Genomic DNA, 6,736 nt, shown 5'->3' with positions numbered 1-6,736 from the left:
TTGTGTGCTCCATCCTCTTCTTAGTGATGGGCTTGTCCTCATCAATGGGGATGTCTCCCTCTATGTCAACTCCAACTGAATAACAGAGGTGACAAATGAGATGAGGAAAGGCTAACCTTGCCAAGGTAGAGGACTTGTCCGCCACCTTATAGAGTTCTTGAGCTATAACCTCATGAACTTCTATTTCTTCTTCAATCATGATGCTATGAATCATGATAGCCCGGTCTATGGTAACTTCAGACCGGTTGCTAGTGGGAATGATTGAGCGTTGGATAAACTCCAACCATCCTCTAGCTACGGGCTTGAGGTCATGCATTCTCAATTGAACCGGCTTCCCTCTTGAATCTCTCTTCCATTGGGCGCCCTCTTCACATATGACTGTGAGGACTTGGTCCAACCTTTGATCAAAGTTGACCCTTCTAGTGTAAGGATGTTCATCTCCTTGCATCATGGGCAAATTGAATGCCAACCTTACACTTTCCGGACTAAAATCCAAGTATTTCCCCCGAACCATAGTAAGCCAATTCTTTGGATCCGGGTTCACACTTTGATCATGATTCTTGGTGATCCATGCATTGGCATAGAACTCTTGAACCATTAAGATTCCGACTTGTTGAATGGGGTTGGTAAGAACTTCCCAACCTCTTCTTCGGATCTCATGTCGGATCTCCGGATATTCACTCTTTTTGAGTGAAAAAGGGACCTCGGGGATCACCTTCTTCAAGGCCACAACTTCATAGAAGTGATCTTGATGCACCCTTGAGATGAATCTTTCCATCTCCCATGACTCGGAGGTGGAAGCTTTTGCCTTCCCTTTCCTCTTTCTAGAGGTTTCTCCGGCTTTGGATGCCATAAATGGTTATGGAAAAACAAAAAGCAATGCTTTTACCACACCAAACATAAATTGTTGCTCGTCCTCGAGCAAAAGAAGAAAGAAGAGAGTAGAAGAAGAAGAAATGAAGGGAAAGGGAATGGCTTTGTGGTTCGGCCAAAAAGGGGAAGAAGTGGTGTTTAGGTTGTGTGAAAATGAAGGAGTGAAGATGGGTTTGGGTTTGGGTGGGGAAGTGGTTTGAATTTGAATGGTGGGGTAGGTGGGGTTTTATGAAGGATGGATGTGAGTGGTGAAGAGAAAGATGGGATTTGATAGGTGAAGGGTGTTTGGGGAAGAGGTGTTGAGGTGATTGGTGAGTGGGGGAAGAAGAGAGAGAGTGGTGGGGTAGGTGGGGATCCTGTGGGGTCCACAGATCCTGAGGTGTCAAGGAAAAGTCATCCCTGCACCAAATGGCAAGCAAAATTGCATTTTTAGCCATTTCTGGTGTTAAACGCCGGGCTGGTGCCCATTTCTGGCGTTTAACGCCAGCTTCTTGCCCTTTTCTGGCGTTTAACGCCAGTCTGGTGCCCCTTTCTGGCGTTAAATGCCCAGAATGGTGCCAGACTGGGCGTTAAACGCCCATCTGCTAACCTTACTGGCGTTTAAACGCCAGTAGGTGCGTCCTCCAGGGTGTGCTGTTTTTCTTCCTGTTTTTCATTCTGTTTTTGCTCTTTTCATTGATTTTGTGACTTCTCATGATCATCAACCTACAAAAAACATAAAATAACAAAAGAAAATAGTTAATTATAAAACATTGGGTTGCCTCCCAACAAGCGCTTCTTTAATGTCATTAGCTTGACAGAGGACTCTCATGGAGCCTCAGAAATGCTCAGAGCTATGTTGGAACCTCCCAACACCAAACTTAGAGTTTGAATGTGGGGGTTCAACACCAAACTTAGAAGTTGGTTGTGGCCTCCCAACACCAAACTTAGAGTTTGACTGTGGGGGCTCTGTTTGGCTCTGTTTTGAAGAAAGCTCTTCATGCTTCCTCTCCATGATGATAGAGGGATATCCTTGAGCCTTAAACACCAAGGATTCTTCATTCACTTGAATGATCAACTCTCCTCTATCAACATCAATCACAGCCTTTGCTGTGGCTAGGAAGGGTCTGCCAAGGATGATGGATTCATCCATGCACTTCCCAGTCTCTAGGACTATGAAATCAGTAGGGATGTAATGGTCTTCAACCTTTACTAGAACATCCTCTACAAGTCCATAGGCTTGTTTTCTTGAATTGTCTGCCATCTCTAGTGAGATTTTTGCAGCTTGCACCTCAAAGATCCCTAGTTTCTCCATTACAGAGAGAGGCATGAGGTTTACACTTGACCCTAAGTCACACAAGGCCTTCTTGAAGGTTATGGTGCCTATGGTACAAGGTATTGAAAACTTCCCAGGGTCCTGTCTCTTTTGAGGCAGTTCCTGCCTAGACAAGTCATCCAGTTCTTTGGTGAGCAAAGGGGGTTCATCCTCCCAAGTCTCATTTCCAAATAACTTGTCATTTAGCTTCATGATTGCTCCAAGGTATTTAGCAACTTGCTCTTCAGTGACATACTCATCCTCTTCAGAGGAAGAATACTCATCAGAGCTCATGAATGGCAGAAGTAAGTTCAATGGAATCTCTATGGTCTCATTTTGAGCCTCAGATTCCCATGGTTCCAAATTGGGGAACTCATTGGAGGTCAGTGGACGTCCATTGAGGTCTTCCTCAGTGGCGTTCACTGCCTCTTCTTCCTCCCAAAATTCGGCCATGTTGATGGCTTTGCACTCTCCTTTTGGATTTTCTTCTGTATTGCTTGGAGAGTACTAGGAGGGAGTTCAGTAATTTTCTTGCTCAGCTGACCCACTTGTGTCTCCAAGTTTCTAATGGAGGACCTTGTTTCAGTCATGAAACTTTGAGTGGTTTTGATCAGATCAGAGACCATGGTTGCTAAGTCAGAGGTATTCTGCTTAGAACTCTCTGTCTGTTGCTGAGAAGATGATGGAAAAGGCTTGCTATTGCTAAACCTGTTTCTTCCACCATTATTGTTGTTGAAACCTTGTTGAGGTCTCTGTTGATCCTTCCATGAAAAATTTGGATGATTTCTCCATGAAGGATTATAGGTGTTTCCATAGGGTTCTCCCATGTAATTCACCTCTTCCATTGAAGGGTTCTCAGGATCATAAGCTTCTTCCTCAGATGAAGCTTCCTTAGTACTGCTTGGTGCATTTTGCATTCCAGACGGACTTTGAGAAATCATATTGACTTGTTGAGTCAATATTTTGTTCTGAGCCAATATGGCATTCAGAGTGTCAATCTCAAGAACTCCTTTCTTCTGACTAGTCCCATTGTTCACAGGATTCCTTTCAGAAGTGTACATGAATTGGTTATTTACAACCATTTCAATCAGCTCTTGAGCTTCTGTAGGCGTCTTCTTCAGATGAAGAGAGCCTCCAGCAGAGCTATCCAAAGACATTTTGGATAGTTCAGAGAGACCATCATAGAAAATACCTATGATGCTCCATTCAGAAAGCATATCAGATGGACACTTTCTGATTAATTGTTTGTATCTTTCCCAAGCTTCATAGAGGGATTCTCCTTCCTTCTGTCTGAAGGTTTGGACTTCCACTCTAAGCTTACTCAATTTTTGAGGTGGAAAGAACTTTGCCAAGAAGGCATTGACTAGATTTTCCCAAGAGTCCAGGCTTTCTTTAGGTTGAGAGTCCAACCATGTCCTAGCTCTGTCTCTTACAGCAAAAGGGAATAGCATAAGTCTGTAGACCTCCGGGTCAACCCCATTAGTCTTGACAGTGTCACAGATTTGCAAGAATTCAGCCAAAAACTGATGAGGATCTTCCAATGGAAGTCCATGGAACTTGCAATTCTGTTGCATTAGAGAAACTAATTGAGGCTTAAGCTCAAAGTTGTTTACTCCAATGGTAGGGATAGAGATGCTTCTCCCATAGAAGTCGGGAGTAGGTGCAGTAAAGTCACCCAGCACCTTCCTTGCATTGTTGGCATTGTTGTTGTTTTCGGCTGCCATGGGTTCTTCTTCTTTGAAGATTTCTGTTAGGTCTTCTACAGAGAGTTGTGCCTTGGCTTCTCTTAGTTTTCGCTTCAAGGTCCTTTCAGGTTCAGGGTCAGCCTCAACAAGAATGCTTTTGTCCTTGCTCCTGCTCATAAGAAAGAGAAGAGAACAAAAAAATGTGGAATCCTCTATGTCACAGTATAGAGATTCCTTGAGGTGTCAGAGGAAAAGAAAAATAGAAGGCAGAAGTAGAAAATTCGAACTTATCAAAGAAGATGGAGTTCGAATTTTGCATTAAGGAATAGTGTTAGTCCATAAATAGAAGGATGTGAGAAGAGAGGAAGTAATTTTCGAAAATTAAGTAAAAGATTTTGAAAACATTTTGAAAAACACTTAATTGATTTTCGAAAACCAAGAGTGGAAAAGAAATCAAGTGATTTTTGAAAAGGATTTTGAAATTAGAAATCAAAAAGATTTGATTGAAAACTATTTTGAAAAAGATGTGGTTAAGAAGATATGATTAGTTTTAAAAAAATGTGATTGAGAAGATATGATTTGAAAAACATTTTTAAAAAGATTTGATTTTAAAATTAATGACTTGGCTATCAAGAAAAGATATGATTCAAACATTAAACCTTCCTCAACAGAAAAGGCAACATGCTTGAAATGTTGAATCAAATCATTAATTGATAGCAAGTATCTTTGAAAAAGGAAAGAAATTGATTTTGAAAAAGATTTGATTGAAAAGATATGAGTTGAAAAAGATTTGATTTTGAAAAACTTTGAAAACCTGAAAAAAATTGCATTGAAAACAGAATCTTCCCTCTTGTGCCATCCTGGCGTTAAACGCCCAGAATGGTGCACATTCTGGCGTTTAACGCCCAAAACACTACCTTTTTGGGCGTTAAACGCCCAACCAGGTACCCTGGCTGGCGTTTAAACGCCAGTCTGTCCTTCTTCACTGGGCGTTTTGAACGCCCAGCTTTTTCTGTGCAATTCCTCTGCAGTATGTTCTGAATCTTCAATTCTCTGTATTATTGACTTGGAAGGACACAAATTAAAAATATTTTTGGATTTTTAATAATGAAGAATAATCAAATGCAACTAAAATCAAATAACAATGCATGCAAGACACCAAACTTAGCAGTTTGTATACTACTGACACTAATGAGAATGCATATGAGACACATAAACACTCAAGTCAAAAGAATTCAAAGATCAGAGTAAGAAATCATCAAGAATTACTTGAAGATCCTTAAGACACATGAATGAATGTATGCAATTGACACCAAACTTTAAATGAACACTAGACTCAAAATATTTTTGGATTTTATGATTTTGTAAATTTTTTGTGCTTTTTTTTCGAAAATAAAGTGGAAAAAGGTATCAAATTCTTAATGAGAATTCCAGGAATCATGCAATGTTAGTCTAAAGCTTCAGTCTAAAGGAATTAGACATGGTCAGCCAAGCTTCAGCAGAACATTGCATTCAGAGCTAAATTGATGAAGATCAATCAGCTTTGGTGATGATAAGAACATCACCTTGAAACACTAGAATTCATTCTTAAGAACTCTGAAGAAAAAAAAATACCTAATCTAAGCAACAAGATGAATCGTCAGTTGTCCAAACTCAGCAATCCCCGGCAACGGCGCCAAAAACTTGGTGCACGAAATTGTGATCACTACTTTTCACAACTCAAATAATCCCCAGTGATGAAACCAAAAACTTGGTGTTCAATACCATGGCATAAACACAACTTCGCACAACTAACCAGCAAGTGTACTGGGTCGTCCAAGTAATAAACCTTACGCGAGTAAGGGTCGATCCCACAAAGATTGTTGGTATGAAGCAAGCTATGGTCACCTTGTAAATCTCAGTCAGGCAAACTCAAATGGGTATGGTGATAAACGCATAAAACATAAAGATAAAGATAGAGATACTTATGTAATTCATTGGTAGGAACTTCAGATAAGCGTATGAAGATGCCTTCCCTTCCGTCTCTCTGCTTTCCCACTGTCTTCATCCAATCCTTCTTACTCCTTTCCATGGCAAGCTTAAGCAAGGGTTTCACCGTTGTCAGTGGCTACCTCCCATCCTCTCAGTGGAAATGTTCAACGCACCCTGTCACGGCACCGCTATCCATCTGTCGATTCTCAATCAGGCCGGAATAGAATCCAGTGATTCTTTTGCGTCTGTCACTAACGCCCCGCCCTCAGGAGTTTGAAGCACGTCACAATCATTCAATCATTGAATCCTACTCAGAATACCACAGACAAGGTTAGACCTTCCGGATTCTCTTGAATGCCGCCATCAGTTCTAGCCTATACCACGAAGACTCTGATCTCACGGAATGGCTGGCTCGTTTGTCAGGCGAGCACTCGGTTGTCAGGCGATCAACCATGCATCGTGTATCAGGAATCCAAGAGATATTCACCCAATCGAAGGTAGAACGGAGGTGGTTGTCAGTCACACGTTCATAGGTGAGAATGATGATGAGTGTCACGGATCATCACATTCATCAAGTTGAAGAACAAGTGATATCTTAGAACAAGAACAAGCAGAATTGAATAGAAGAACAATAGTAATTGCATTAATACTCGAGGTACAGCAGAGCTCCACACCTTAATCTATGGTGTGTAGAAACTCCACCGTTGAAAATACATAAGAACAAGGTCTAGGCATGGCCGAATGGCCAGCCTCCCAATGATCTAAGAACTAGATGTCCAAAGATGATCTAGAGATCTAAAGTGATCAAAAGATTATAATACAATAGTAAAAGGTCCTACTTATAGAAACTAGTAGCCTAGGGTGTACAGAGATGAGTAAAAGACATAAAAATCCACTTCCGGGCCCACTCTGT

The 6,736-nt window shown here is 41.2% G+C and overlaps 1 non-coding gene across 1 annotated transcript; it reads left to right on the top strand.

Annotated features, from left to right (window-relative positions):
* The first annotated feature begins 3,378 nt into the window (after positions 1 to 3,378).
* On the top strand, positions 3,379 to 3,486 carry LOC112712054 (small nucleolar RNA R71). Its single transcript, XR_003157665.1, has one exon. It is a non-coding gene; the product is annotated as a small nucleolar RNA R71 (small nucleolar RNA).
* Positions 3,487 to 6,736: the final 3,250 nt, after the last annotated feature.

The sequence above is a fragment of the Arachis hypogaea genome, chromosome 1 (genome assembly GCF_003086295.3).
Source record: "Arachis hypogaea cultivar Tifrunner chromosome 1, arahy.Tifrunner.gnm2.J5K5, whole genome shotgun sequence".
NCBI classification, from domain to species: Eukaryota; Viridiplantae; Streptophyta; class Magnoliopsida; order Fabales; family Fabaceae; genus Arachis; species Arachis hypogaea.
Note: the sequence above shows the minus strand (reverse complement) of the source record. Positions and strands in the feature narration are given on the sequence as shown.